Below are 15,925 nucleotides of genomic sequence, written 5' to 3'. Positions count from 1 at the left end.
AGTAGCTCAACACAAGAAAGAAGAGACGGCACACCACAGGCTGCAATAAACTTTGCTGTATTGGAACAAGTGTACACTACATGTTACGGATATTACATCCTTCCTCAGGTGTATAACAGCAACTGAAGATACATACAGCTTTTTAAACATTCAGGGCTAATTGCCACACCTACTACTGTGATACGCCACACCCATTCAATTAACCCATTGTGTAATGTCCATCAATATATCTTCACGGTCATTTGGCACTCCATATTGGCTACCACTAAGTGTAAAAACATGACTGACCGTGATCCAGGCACTTCCCTCCATGGATTGCCACTGACCACCTATAAAAAACATACAATAAATAACATGTATAAAATTCGTTGCAATTCCTTAGGGCCAGACGTATTTGCACTAGGGAGGAAGACTACAACTGCGCGAGTTTGGCCATAAGCAGAAAATTTAAACAGAAAGGGTACAACAATTTGAAGATTGAGAAGGTCAGACAGGAGGTGTCAGCCATAGAGAGATCTACTTTGCTGCGCAGAAGGGTTGGCAAGGAAGAAAAGAAAGGGACACCGGTGGTCATGAACTTTGGCAAAAATACAGAGTTGATTAAAAAATCCATCCGTAGGTTTTGGCCCCTGTTGAGTTCGGACAAAGAATTGGGGCCTTTGTTTAAGGAGGAACCCGTTTTTGCCATAAGAAGAGGTAAAACGATTCAGGATAGTGTAAGACACACCGACACTGCCCCCACACCAAAATTGTCGAGCACGGGGAGAGCGGGAACGCACCCGTGTTTAAACTGCAATGTATGCAATGGAATTATTAAAGGGGATGCTGTATGTCACCCCCATACTGGCCGTAAAATAGTCATTAGAGGTAGACACTACTGTTCCACACCCTGGGTTGTTTATGGGTTGAAATGCCCTTGTGGGCTTATGTATGTAGGCGAAACGACCAGGCCAGTTCGAAACAGGATACAGGAACATAAAAGGGCCATCAGCAAATATGCTGAGGGTGAGCGCAAGGGTTATGACACCTCAGTTGCGAGGCACTTTGCTGCTATGGGGCATGGTGCCGCGCAGCTGAGGTGGTGTGTACTGGAATCCATGAGTCCATCAAATAGAGGAGGCGACATGGAAAAAATACTAAAACAGAAAGAAGCCAGATGGATTCACATGCTTGACGTGGTAGCCCCAAGGGGCATGAATGAGAGGTTACCCCTGAAATGCTTTTTATGATAAGCTGGTCTGCAATATGCGTGAAATTTATTGTTGCAACGATTTTTATACGTTATTTATTGCATGTTTTTTATAGGTGGTCAGTGGCAGTCCATGGAGGGAAGTGCCTGGATCACGGTCAGTCATGTTTTTACACTTAGTGGTAGCCAATATGGAGTGCCAAATGACCGTGAAGATATATTGATGGACATTATACAATGGGTTAATTGAATGGGTGTGGCGTATCACAGTAGTAGGTGTGGCAATTAGCCCTGAATGTTTAAAAAGCTGTATGTATCTTCAGTTGCTGTTATACACCTGAGGAAGGATGTAATATCCGTAACATGTAGTGTACACTTGTTCCAATACAGCAAAGTTTATTGCAGCCTGTGGTGTGCAGTCTCTTCTTTCTTGTGTTGAGCTACTCTATAGCCGTGGGAGAGATCCGGCTGAGACAAGGCACCGGCTCGATCAAGGTCCAGAGGACCCTTACACAGTGTTCTCCAGACATCCATTGGATTCGGTCTGTGTACATTGATTGCTCTAGGATGGAGAACATTGGGAACGAGGACAGTGGTGAAGGTAACAGCACGGCCACTGCTGCAGCTAACAGACAACAAGCCCTCACTTTTGCATATGGTGAGGAAGAGATTCTACGCATATTGGACATGGTCACCATGGATGACTTCGAACCAGAGGTGGGCGCCAGTAGTGATAACATGAAAGATTCCCTGTACAAACTCAAGCGCAAGGAGTTACAATACTCTATGCATCAAGTATTCCTGGTGGAATATGTGAAAAACAGAAGGATTCCCAGAGGCTACAGAGTGGGATTGTGCTCTACCTTACTTAATCACGACCAGTTTTTCATACAGAAGTTTTTTGAAATATTGAATAAATGCAGTATCGATGTTATGGTACTCACCATTGAAAGATTACAGGTGCACCTGTCCAAAATGAGAAGTGACATACGTGAGGCAGAAGACGCGCTGAAAAGCCAGGTTGACTCTGATGAATACACTGATATCATGGAGGAGATGGATGAGCAGATCAGCTGTGAACGCCGCACGATCGCAGCAAGAAAGCAGTCTAAACTGAAGAGAGACGCTGATGACTATAGCGCCGACCGCGTCTACTCATGGAAAGAGGAACGGCGTAGAGGGAGAGGCGGAGTTCCGCCACACGCCGGAGCAGCAGCGGTGGACGCAGAGGGGAACCAAGTTGTCAGTTCCAGGCCTGCTGCATTTCCACGCAGACAAGGCAGCGGAGGTGCACTTCCGGGTCCGGCAGGAAGAGGCGCCGGAGGCGGAGAGGCCTGCGACCAAGGGGTGGCAGAGGCGGTAGAGGTACACCGAGACATAGGAACTGGGACACCGCTGAGTCCATGACAGATTCTGACTCACAACAGGATTTTCAAGAGGCCCGCGCTCCCACTGTAGGGGGCGCGTCAGGCGGGGCAGGACAACGCGGCGGCAGCTCGGGTGCCAACAGGAGGTACCAGCACCCACAGCATCCACAGAGAGCCAACTACGATCTGAGGAAAAGGGATTAGATGAGGTGAGCAACATTATCAATATTTCCTCCTATGAACTCAATCCTGCTGAAGTGTCAGTGTTAGAGAAAGGTTTGGGATTTGTGCCAACCCACTGTGATGATCTGTTCGACTGGGAAGTGGATCTATTTAGGTTCACTAGGAGGCTTAGACTGAAGGCACATTTCAAAGATTGTAGTAATGCTTGCCCGGTTGACACTATAGGGGGGAACAGAGCATCAAGGTATTTAAAGAGGTCCGATTGGACACCGGAGGAACAGTTCCCAGCGATTGACTTGTTTGAAAAATTGGTCAAACGGGAGATCAAGCAGCATTGGGACAACAGCAAATATGTGCATCCCAACCTTACTTATGCTCAACGACAGGCACTGAAATCACTTGGTGACAACCCCAATCTTATCATCACTAAGGCAGACAAAGGGGGTGCCACTGTAGTGCAGGATCTACAAGACTACTTGCGAGAAGGTTTCCGACATGTGCAGAATGAAGCACACTATGTGAAATGTGATGATGACCCTACCCTTAAAATAAAAGAAAAAGCTGACATTTTATTAAAGTGTGCAGTGGAAGATGGTGTCATTAATGACAGTACAGCTAAGGGACTCACAGTTGATCACCCTGTCATCCCTTTATTATATCTTCTGCCGAAAGTTCACAAGCAGTTACAGGACCCCCCTGGACGGCCAATTGTGGCGAGCAGGGGGTCAGTGTTGTATCCACTAGCAGGGTTTCTGGACACATTCTTGCAGCCAGTCGTGGCGTCCTTTCCTCACTGTTTGAAGGACACCACAGATTTGCTGGTAAGACTAGAGAAGATGGGTGATATCACTGACGATTTGCTATTTTGCAGCCTTGATATACAAAGTTTATTTACAGCCATCCCGCAGGATGAGGCGATTTCAGTAATAGAGGACAGGCTGCTGGAGACCAGCCTCTCCAACGGGCTTGTATATTTTTTATTAGACATCTTGGAATTGACCCTCAAATCGAATTATTTTAGGTTCCACAACGATGTATATGTGCAGCGACAGGGAGCGAGTATGGGGTCCCCGGCAGCTCCATCCATCGCTAACATATTTGTGGAGTCATTGGAGCAGTCCATGTTTTTAAAGAACCCCATGTATGGAAAGCATATTGTGCAATATTTTCGGTTTGTCGATGACATTTTATTGCTGTGGAAAGGCCCTAGGGAGTTGCTCCTAGAGATGGTTGACCAGGCCAATCGGGTACATCCCACCATTAAATTTACGGCGGAGATATCCGCGGAGAGCGTCAATTTTCTGGATGTCTCTATTAAGACATCTGAAGGGAAGTTGGTTACTAAATTGTACCGTAAACCTACCGACCGCAACAACTTGTTGCGGCATGATAGCCACCACCATGGTCATGTGGTCAAGGCCATACCGAGGGGGCAATTCCTTAGGGCCAGACGTATTTGCACTAGGGAGGAAGACTACAACTGCGCGAGTTTGGCCATAAGCAGAAAATTTAAACAGAAAGGGTACAACAATTTGAAGATTGAGAAGGTCAGACAGGAGGTGTCAGCCATAGAGAGATCTACTTTGCTGCGCAGAAGGGTTGGCAAGGAAGAAAAGAAAGGGACACCGGTGGTCATGAACTTTGGCAAAAATACAGAGTTGATTAAAAAATCCATCCGTAGGTTTTGGCCCCTGTTGAGTTCGGACAAAGAATTGGGGCCTTTGTTTAAGGAGGAACCCGTTTTTGCCATAAGAAGAGGTAAAACGATTCAGGATAGTGTAAGACACACCGACACTGCCCCCACACCAAAATTGTCGAGCACGGGGAGAGCGGGAACGCACCCGTGTTTAAACTGCAATGTATGCAATGGAATTATTAAAGGGGATGCTGTATGTCACCCCCATACTGGCCGTAAAATAGTCATTAGAGGTAGACACTGCTGTTCCACACCCTGGGTTGTTTATGGGTTGAAATGCCCTTGTGGGCTTATGTATGTAGGCGAAACGACCAGGCCAGTTCGAAACAGGATACAGGAACATAAAAGGGCCATCAGCAAATATGCTGAGGGTGAGCGCAAGGGTTATGACACCTCAGTTGCGAGGCACTTTGCTGCTATGGGGCATGGTGCCGCGCAGCTGAGGTGGTGAGTACTGGAATCCATGAGTCCATCAAATAGAGGAGGCGACATGGAAAAAATACTAAAACAGAAAGAAGCCAGATGGATTCACATGCTTGACGTGGTAGCCCCAAGGGGCATGAATGAGAGGTTACCCCTGAAATGCTTTTTATGATAAGCTGGTCTGCAATATGCATGAAATTTATTGTTGCAACGAATATTATACATGTTATTTATTGCATGTTTTTTATAGGTGGTCAGTGGCAGTCCATGGAGGGAAGTGCCTGGATCACGGTCAGTCATGTTTTTACACTTAGTGGTAGCCAATATGGAGTGCCAAATGACCGTGAAGATATATTGATGGACATTATACAATGGGTTAATTGAATGGGTGTGGCGTATCACAGTAGTAGGTGTGGCAATTAGCCCTGAATGTTTAAAAAGCTGTATGTATCTTCAGTTGCTGTTATACACCTGAGGAAGGATGTAATATCCGTAACATGTAGTGTACACTTGTTCCAATACAGCAAAGTTTATTGCAGCCTGTGGTGTGCCGTCTCTTCTTTCTTGTGTTGAGCTACTCTATAGCCGTGGGAGCAATCCGGCTGAGACAAGGCACCGGCTCGATCAAGGTCCAGAGGACCCTTACACAGTGTTCTCCAGACATCCATTGGATTCGGTAAGTTTTCTCTTGCCTTATTATCTCCAGCATGATCTTAGTGAATTGAGGCCTTAGTCTTTGTTACATTTCTCATTGTATGCTCATTTACACAAGGTTTTCTTAACATATTCGAGAGTAGAAATCAACCAGTTTCTGAGGGATCTTAGAATTAGGGCTCATTCACACTATACAAAGCATACACGAATGCGATTTTGTGCAGGCGTACCTGACGCACTGTATGCACGTCGTGGTGCGTTAAAGTACAGACGCCTGCGGCCGGTACACAGTCGAGCCTGATGGGAAACGGCATATGTCATTTGATAAAATGTTCCCAGCCGTGTTACTTCACAACGCATGGAAACGCACAGCTCTGCTGTGAACGGTAACTTGAAATGTTACCATGCAGATTGCACCCTGTGTGCAGTGCGTTATTACTGACAGCATTACACAAAGTGTGAATGAGTTACTTTGTTGCACTGGACTCATCTGCTGTTAATTGACTCAAATGTAGTGTGCAAAGTGTGTAGACACAACTGTCCCTGTCGATCTTTTAGACCACAGCACCTGCTGCTATATTGGCTATGACATAATGTAGAATGTACTTGCTGTCACAGACCGCGAGCCGGTCTGCGGGTGGGGTAAATCGATCAGCGTCAGAAATCCTCTCACACGGTCATTTGTTCATCACGAAGGGTAACCCGCATTCGCAATTTGATGAACTGACTCGCGAAGGGAGCGTTCTGATACCAACCGAATCACTCCACACACATATACAATTCAAAGATCTGCCACCAAGCGAGTTACACAGCCCGCTACTGTAATTTTACTAGGACTTCGAGAACACTTTAGTAACCCCTAGCAGTATACAAGAATCTGGGCCAGATCGTTATGTCTGGGCCGGGTTCTCGCATACGGGTTATAAATGTATACTTCTATTAAACACAGGGTAGCGAGTTCAGGAGAATAGGTACGATTGGGTATGTTCAGCAACAGGTCATAACCGCTAAACGATTTTTAAACGTTTAATAACACAAATGCATTACATACAGTTATATACACCTATTAACATATAAAACACAGAGCTTAAAAATAAAAGGAATAAAACAGAAAGTTCTTACTTAGTTAGCTGAGCAGTCCATTTGAAGCATGAAGAAAATAGTCCAGTTTAAACGTAGGCATTCAGCTTAAAAGTCCTTTGTACACAACATGCGCCCGGTTCTTCCGTGAGCACATGTCTGGACTTCCCCAGTCGATGTAAATTGAAGAACTGGGTGGAGTACCTTGCATACGCTTTTTACTGACCAGAGTTTTGGGGCGGTCACTACCTGGAAAGTAGGTGTGTTTGAGGCAGGGTTACCTCCTGGCAAGTCAGGTTACCACCCACAGACTTGGAGCAAGGAATGTACCAATTATTAATAATTTGTGTAATTCCGCCCCAGATGGGTGCATCGCAGATCCGAGACCATATTCATAAGCAGCATGCGACTCTGTATTAAATGAGACTATACACGCCTAGTCTAACGAATTTGCTCTACGCATGCCGGATAAAGCGGTTTCTCAATTGATTCCTGATAGCTAGAGAATGATAATTCATGTGAATTATAGACCTGTTTCCTAGGTATCAGGAAATGTAATTTTGGTCTTGCTGTGCCAAACCTATTTTGAATTATTAATAAGTTAACGTTCCCTTTGTGTGAAGCTATACGCTTGGAGGGAAATTTTGAATCTCAACCAGTTTGAGCTGGGTTTCCTTTTGGGGAAAGATGAGCTATGTACCAAATGTCTGCTGTCCAGGTGGTCTGGCCACGTGTGAATTCTTTCCTGACCTGAACAGGATGTGGGGGGAAGGTTACTGTTCTCAGTAAGAGAGAGGGAAATTGACATCTATTGTGCATTTACCCAAGACTGACAGGGACTGCGCACGACTATTGCGAAAATCGTTGGCGTTTACGCGCACGACTTTCGCAATATCCGTCACATCTCTCTCCTACCAGACGGACGCACAGAGTGGGTCTGCATGACCCGCTCTACACGGCGCTTAGCTACTGAACGGGTTCTCGACTTCTTATCTGACTGCCCGTTAGACAACTCACCAGAAGCGTAAGGCCTCATGGTCCGGTGTGTCCCAGTGTCCGCTTTGCGGACGGTGCGAGGCACACCAACAGGCTTACCTCTAAAGGCCTGGCTGGGTTTGCATAGCGTTTCCTGTAAGGGAGAGAGTCGTTGGCTGACATCCGGGTCACTTCCTGACTCTCGGGTGTCAGCCTGCGAATCTGGAAGCAGCGTAGCATACCCCTGCTCTAACTGACTACACCTTGGCACAACATTTTGGTCAGCACAACCTAGGTGAACATTAGAGCACAATTTTAAAAACGAATTTGCCTTCACCTGGGTGGCGAGGCTTGCCCCTTCTCCAGGAAGGATAGAGGGTGGACCTGTGGGCAGTTTTGCACTGGGTTGCTTCTGCAAGGGGAAGACATGCAAGGGTGAGACAGGGAAGGAACGGCCTGTCTCCACCAGCTGTTTGTTAACAGCAGACAATGGTGGAGCACTCTGGCTGTCATAGCAGGAGGGGAGGTCTAGGCCCCCAGCTGCCTGCTCTGACACCTGGCCTGCTTCCACTGCCCTGGACGGATATGACCCAGGCAAAACAAGACTGTTACCTCTTAGATTAGAGACTGTCACATTTAAACATACATCATTTTTAGCACTGTGAGATTCAGCATGAAAGCTATTAGCAACATCTGGTACAACATTAAAATCACAGTTACGTTCATTTTTCACATGTACACAGGTATCTGGAACAACAGTGACAGGTTTAGAATCAGACAAACCGTGACTAGACAGCTGTCCATTAGAAACAGGTACCGCTTCCTTCCCTCCTTCCCTAGGAGGGCTAGGTACCATTACCCTGGCTGCCTCCCTCTGTCCCACCCCAAGCTTGTACAGTACCTGAGTGGGTCCAGACTGGCAATCCGGGGTGTTGATCACAGGTTCATAAAAGGATCGTAGGGTGCCAAGATCGGTGCCCAACAGCACAGGCACTGGGATGTCATCTGTCACCCCCACAACTTTTGACTGGCGGCCCCTTCCCCAATCGAGAACAACACGAGCTTTGGCGATGCGTGCATGTGTGCCACCAACTCCCAAAAGTGTGACACGCTCATTAGGCAGGAAATTCTCCCTGGCTACAAGATGAGAGCGAACCAAGGTAAGCTCTGCGCCTGTGTCGCGGAAACCAACAGCGATCTGGTCGTTAACTTCCACGACTTGATGATTTCCGGAAAGTTGAGGATTTGCTGCTCCCATGACGAGGTAGGCGTGTGCAGTAGAGGATGCGCTAGCCACTTCTGCGCTAGGCTCTGGAGACGGCGTCCTCACCTCGGGGCAGGCAGACCTGATGTGTCCTCGCTGTCCACAGTGGTAACACTTCGGAACATATGTGGCATCAGGCGGATGAGTAGCAGGTGCAGCATCCGGCCTCTGTGGCTGTGGGACCCGATTCCCACGGTTAGCAGGGGGAGGAGAGCTGGGTTGCATAGGTCTCCCCCCTCTCCAGCTCTGGGCTGGAGGTTTGCGGCTGTCCGGCACACGGGTGGCCACAAAAGTGTCTGCAAGTTCTGCTGCAGTTTTGGCGGAGTCCGGCTTCCGCTCCAAGACAAACTGCCGGACATCTGGAGTGCAGCAATTCAGCAACTGCTCCTGCACGATGAGGTCCTCCAGACCTTGGTGAGAGTCTTTTTTGAGGCCCCGTGACCACTGCCTGAACACAGTCAGCAGGCGACTCTCCAGGTCGGTGTAAGAGTCAGTGTGGCCTTTCTGCAGGGAGCGAAACTTTTTGCGATAGACCTCTGGGGTCAGCTGGTATTTGGCGATAATTGCAGCTTTTATCGCCTCATAGTCATTGTCTTTCTCAGCGGGTAAGTCCACAAACGCCTCAAGCGCTTTGTCCCGCAAGTTGGGTGTCAGATATCTCGCCCACTGCTCCTGGGGCAGATGATGCTGACGACAAGTCTTTTCAAAGGAGTGTAAATAAGTGTCCGGGTCGGTTCCCTTCTCCATTTCTGGGAATTTAAACTTTGGAGTCCCAAACGGGCCTGCTGTGGGCCGGGGTTCCGGAGCACTTTGCGAGGGATTTTGGCCTTGCGCTCGCAGGTTGGCCATTTCAAGGTCATGTCTGCGTGCGGCTGCTCTCTCCTCTCTTTCCGCTTCTCTCTCAGCAAGCCACCGGCGCTCAGAGGCTTCCCGTTCCGCCTGGCGTTCTGCACGGTCAGCATTTTCTCTGACAATCTGCATGTACAGCTCAGGATTTGTCTCCAACAGCCTTTGTAATCCAGGTTGCATTCCAGCATCAGGAACACAGAACAGGTTGGCATGGGCGGGCTCCTGCCGGCCACCATGCTCCTCAGCAGTTACAGCGACCGGTTCAGACGTGGTCCTGTTTTCCTCTGGGTCTGGAAGTGGGTTGCTTTGCTCCAACCGCTCACTTTCCTCTGCCCCAGTTACAGCACCGTCTGAACCAGGAGTGTGCTCTCCCAGCATCTGCTCCGGCTGGGTATTCAGTCGCAACAAGTCCTCGATCAATTGCGATTTCTTTTTTCTATAGGTCATAATGCCTTTTTCCTCACACAAGTTTACTAGGTCTGCCACTGACATTTTCTTGTATCTTGCTGCAGCCATTTTTGCCAAATAAAAGATAGGATAGCAAAAGAGATTGGGGGGGAACTCTGTGCTACACGTTTAGTCTATATAAATGGTAATGCACCGGTTATCGACCACAGATTTTTGATCTGTTCTGGCAGGTTAATCAAATAACGTTGCCATTGATGTTCTGAACATACACAAATCCCAAAAAGCTGCCAAACAAATGTCACAGACCGCGAGCCGGTCTGCGGGTGGGGTAAATCGATCAGCGTCAGAAATCCTCTCACACGGTCATTTGTTCATCACGAAGGGTAACCCGCATTCGCAATTTGATGAACTGACTCGCGAAGGGAGCGTTCTGATACCAACCGAATCACTCCACACACATATACAATTCAAAGATCTGCCACCAAGCGAGTTACACAGCCCGCTACTGTAATTTTACTAGGACTTCGAGAACACTTTAGTAACCCCTAGCAGTATACAAGAATCTGGGCCAGATCGTTATGTCTGGGCCGGGTTCTCGCATACGGGTTATAAATGTATACTTCTATTAAACACAGGGTAGCGAGTTCAGGAGAATAGGTACGATTGGGTATGTTCAGCAACAGGTCATAACCGCTAAACGATTTTTAAACGTTTAATAACACAAATGCATTACATACAGTTATATACACCTATTAACATATAAAACACAGAGCTTAAAAATAAAAGGAATAAAACAGAAAGTTCTTACTTAGTTAGCTGAGCAGTCCATTTGAAGCATGAAGAAAATAGTCCAGTTTAAACGTAGGCATTCAGCTTAAAAGTCCTTTGTACACAACATGCGCCCGGTTCTTCCGTGAGCACATGTCTGGACTTCCCCAGTCGATGTAAATTGAAGAACTGGGTGGAGTTCCTTGCAAACGCTTTTTACTGACCAGAGTTTTGGGGCGGTCACTACCTGGAAAGTAGGTGTGTTTGAGGCAGGGTTACCTCCTGGCAAGTCAGGTTACCACCCACAGACTTGGAGCAAGGAATGTACCAATTATTAATAATTTGTGTAATTCCGCCCCAGATGGGTGCATCGCAGATCCGAGACCATATTCATAAGCAGCATGCGACTCTGTATTAAATGAGACTATACACGCCTAGTCTAACGAATTTGCTCTACGCATGCCGGATAAAGCGGTTTCTCAATTGATTCCTGATAGCTAGAGAATGATAATTCATGTGAATTATAGACCTGTTTCCTAGGTATCAGGAAATGTAATTTTGGTCTTGCTGTGCCAAACCTATTTTGAATTATTAATAAGTTAACGTTCCCTTTGTGTGAAGCTATACGCTTGGAGGGAAATTTTGAATCTCAACCAGTTTGAGCTGGTTTTCCTTTTGGGGAAAGATGAGCTATGTACCAAATGTCTGCTGTCCAGGTGGTCTGGCCACGTGTGAATTCTTTCCTGACCTGAACAGGATGTGGGGGGAAGGTTACTGTTCTCAGTAAGAGAGAGGGAAATTGACATCTATTGTGCATTTACCCAAGACTGACAGGGACTGCGCACGACTATTGCGAAAATCGTTGGCGTTTACGCGCACGACTTTCGCAATATCCGTCACACTTGCTCCTTTTAGAGAATGTTCCTATGCCATTTATATCATACCCTTCTATGATATGAGTGGTGAGTGCTTTCAGTGGTAACCTGGTAAGTAAGAGGTTCTTGTTTTGCTTGGCATTTAGAGACTTGTGAAAAACAAAGCATGCAGCCCCTGCGGATGAGCTAACAGGTTTTTCATATCATCCTTGTGGCCTTTAGCATTCCCATGTAGAAGGCCATCATATATATGGCATATGAGCGTCCTACAAAAGAAGCAATGGCATTTTACATGGTAAGGGCTGCCAGGATAAAATAATTTGCTGTGGATTGATGCTTAATAGAGATGGTGTGAGATGATCATCATTTTGAGCGGATACATTTTTTTTTTTTACTTTTGAAAATGGACAAGTCAAAATCATGACGTACTGCATTTGATTGGTCTAATACAGGTATGCATACATTTGCACAAAAATTAAATTACATTTGCATCAACTCTAAACTAGTAGCATCTCATTGACCTTCTATTGTCATCAAGATCGTCAGTGACCATTATTGACAAGCCGTACACACTGTAATGACATGTAGTAGAATGTAATACAATATTCAGGACACCTAGTTTTACTTTAAAGAGACCCTGTAACAAAACAAAGTGCCCCTGGGGGGTACTTACCTCGGGAGGGGGAAACCTCTGGATCCTATTGGGGGCATACACTGCTCGATTTTGCCACTCGATTCTCCCGATCTATCGATTCCCCGCTTGATTCTGCAGACGAATGTCTTATCTTCCGCTAATTTTTCTTATATTTTTGCATTGTCCTCAATGCAGAACCGAGCGGGGAAACGATTGGGCGTGAGATCAGACGTGTCGGAAATGATCTATCGAGCCCTCTAAATGGCTCAGAATCGAGCCGTGTATTTCCAGCATTACTCTGTCGTCCTCCGTCCCACGGTGGTCTCTCTGGGCCCCTCTGAAGCCACAGCCTGCAATATTTACCTTCCCCGGCTCCAGAGCAGGTGCTGTTCGGATGGGCCCAGCGAGACCACCGCGGGACAGAGGAGGACAGGGGAAGCCTCGATATGATCCAGAGGCTTCCCTCTCCCAAGGTAGGTGCCCCCCAGGGGCACTTTTTATGTTACAAGTTTTCTTTAATTATCCTGATTTCATAATCAGAAATGCTTCTTACAGTATATATTACTGTATAGTAGTATGTAATCTAGCCCTCACTGTGATGCTTAGACTAGGCTATTTAGTTAGGCAACCTTCTCCCCAGCGCTCTCCCGGAGATCAGGGGGTGTTCCTGCTCATTTTACAGAGTATGAGGGGGGGGGGGGGCATTCCACAATGAGGTCCTTGCCATCAGTAAAGATGCTGACATCACTGATCAATTGAAGAATGTAAATCAGGTGGAGGTAGGATGGTCCAATGGGCAAACATTCAGTAATAAATTTATTAAATTAATATGGTAAAAAAAAAAGATTTATTCAAGAAGTTATGTGCAGGAAAATTCCACCTAACAGCTAAGTAAGGTGAAAGAGAACAGTGATGAATCATTCTAAACTAATTTGCATCTATCAAGTTGCTATATTGATGATCATAACATCCTTAATCCCTTTTGAACCCTCCTGTGGAATGGTATGATATACAATATATAGCATAGGAACATAGGAACATCCTATAAAAGGAGATAAAAAGAAGAAACCGAGAGCCCGATATAGTGTAGTACGTATTGGAACCAGAAGTGTAATAGACAAGTAAGTAATATACTCACAAACATGGGTTACCACACAGGCAACCACTGTATAGGCAGGTGGGGAGATTAGACCTGTCCCCACTCAGGATTAAGATGTCGCTCTCTGTAGAAGGAAAAGAGGGTAGAACACCCTTCCACCAGGGTGGAAAATTCTGATAGTAAGCTGTGCAGAGGCGCCAAAAGAATAAAAGTATACTAAAAAGTTTAAAACATTCGGGTGGCGGCGGTGGACCGGTCACTCCAAAAAAGGACACGATAATTCGCGAATTAATTGTGGAGTATTAAATTAAATTGTCTGTTCCTCAAGTGACAAATATCGTGTCCTTTTTTGGAGTGACCGGTCCACCGCCGCCACCCGAATGTTTTAAACTTTTTAGTATACTTTTATTCTTTTGGCGCCTCTGCACAGCTTACTATCCTATAAAAGGAACAAGGACATGTTACAAGATTAGCACTGCTAGCATATTAGCAGTATATGTGGACTATTGTTTTACACGATCATCAGTGACTCGTGTACCGAAATCCTGTGCACACTAATTATTAACAACAACTAAAGGACGTTCAACAGAATAAGTGGTGGATCATTCATAATTGATTTGCATCTTTCAAGGTCCTATATGGAATATTCTGAATCATTGATTGCTTTCTAAGTGATAGTGGCAATTTTGTCTATAGCTTGTTAGTGTGTTGTGCCATACAGGTGAATGCTGATTATATTGCATAGGTTATCAGGGGACAAAATGTTCCCTTGAATACTTCATGTTTTGGGGGATTTATATTAATGATAAACATTGAAAAAGGGCACGATGGTAATTTGTGCCCCAGAAAAAGGAACTAGTGGAATTTTAGTAAAATAATCGATATTCCACTATTGTCCATGCCTAATTGTGATAGTAAAATCCACCCGGCAGATCGTTCAGGAAAAGCCCTATCAGTCCGCCGACAGTTTGTACACATGCACTACAGTCTGCTGAAAACCCGCCCAGCGGGAGGTGCCGACGGCTGCTGTCGTACGTGTACGCACCTTTACCCTAAATGATCCCTGTCAGGAATATAGCAGCTGGTTATGATGGGGGGTACAGTTGCCACTGGGCTGAGAGACACTTGAGCAGAAGTGACTCTCATACATCCCCAGCTTGTGAACCCGGGGCAGTACATACCTGGGAAAATGATTGCTGTCAGAGGAGTTGGGGGTGTCACCCCAGCCATACCCACCGCCTTGGTCCACCTGGATTGGGGGGCCGGCAGCGGAATGAAGTAAGTTGGGGTAACTGACAAAATCCCCACCAACGTTTTGCGGGGTACTGACCTGGGACGGTTAGTAGCCCGGTATGAGCCTAATTCAAACCCCGTGGAGCCCGCCTCCCCAGCAGAAGTTCAGGACTCTTGCAAAGTACTGTTTGATAACTCTGTGCAAGTGGGGGTGCTGGGGGGCCTCCCGGGGCTACGGACTGTATACTAGGAACCAGTCCTAGTGATTCTCCAGTGCCTAGGCCTGGAGTGGGACATGTTGATACAGAGAATGCAGAAACTGATGATGTCATTTATGACGCACGGACTATCGAGGCGATCGATGCAGGAACTGTTGATGCTACTTGTGAAGTGCTGAGTAGCACTGTGTATAATGCTGCAGATAATGTTGATGTGGAATGTGATGTTCTAAATGTCAATATGTGTAAGGCGGATAATGTTGATATCATATGTGTTGTGCTATATAATGATGCTTGTCCTGTGGACACTCCGTCGGCTGCAGGAGTAACCAGCAGTGGTCGCTGGGCTGCAGCAGGTGGACTGCCCACTGAAGGGGCAGACGGCACCAGGCCAGATCTTTCCCCTTCAGATGTTGTTGAGATCAAATGTTGGAGCAATGATATGTGTGATGCAGACACTCCCTCCACTGCAGTGGTAACCAGCAGCGCTAGTGGGTCTACAGCAGAGGGACTGTCCGCTGAAGTGGCAAAGGTTGCTGGGTCAGCAACATCCACTTTGGAACCGAGCCCTGAGGGCCCAGGAGCCTCTCAGTTTGCAGCCTTCCTGGAGTGTGTGACAGGCAGCACTGAGCTATTTGGGGCTGTTCGATTTGACAGCAGCCTGGAAGAGCTCAGGGGTCTGGCCAGCGGGTCACCGGCTGGAGGGGGCAGGCTGAGAGGGTTCTGGGAAGTTATTCCCTCGGAGCTGTCCGAAGTGGAAGAGGCAGACCGGCAGATAATCGTTACCAAAGGGACCGAGAGATAGCTCCTGCCACTATAGAGAAAGTGCGTGTAGCGACTGTTGGAACCCTTCCCCAGCTGCAGCACTGTCTCTATGGTCGCAAATTCACGGTCGTCACTGACCCTCATTCCCCTGGTTGGTTACGTCAGGTTGCCAGGGGCGACGTCACATTGCAGCAACCTGACCTAGCTTTACAGTCGTGTAGCTTGAAGCTAACTGCCAGGTGGGA

This window comes from Hyperolius riggenbachi, chromosome 4, assembly GCF_040937935.1.
Source record: "Hyperolius riggenbachi isolate aHypRig1 chromosome 4, aHypRig1.pri, whole genome shotgun sequence".
Lineage (NCBI taxonomy): Eukaryota > Metazoa > Chordata > Amphibia > Anura > Hyperoliidae > Hyperolius > Hyperolius riggenbachi.
The sequence above is the reverse complement of the archived record's forward strand: the minus strand, read 5'-3'. Positions refer to the sequence as shown.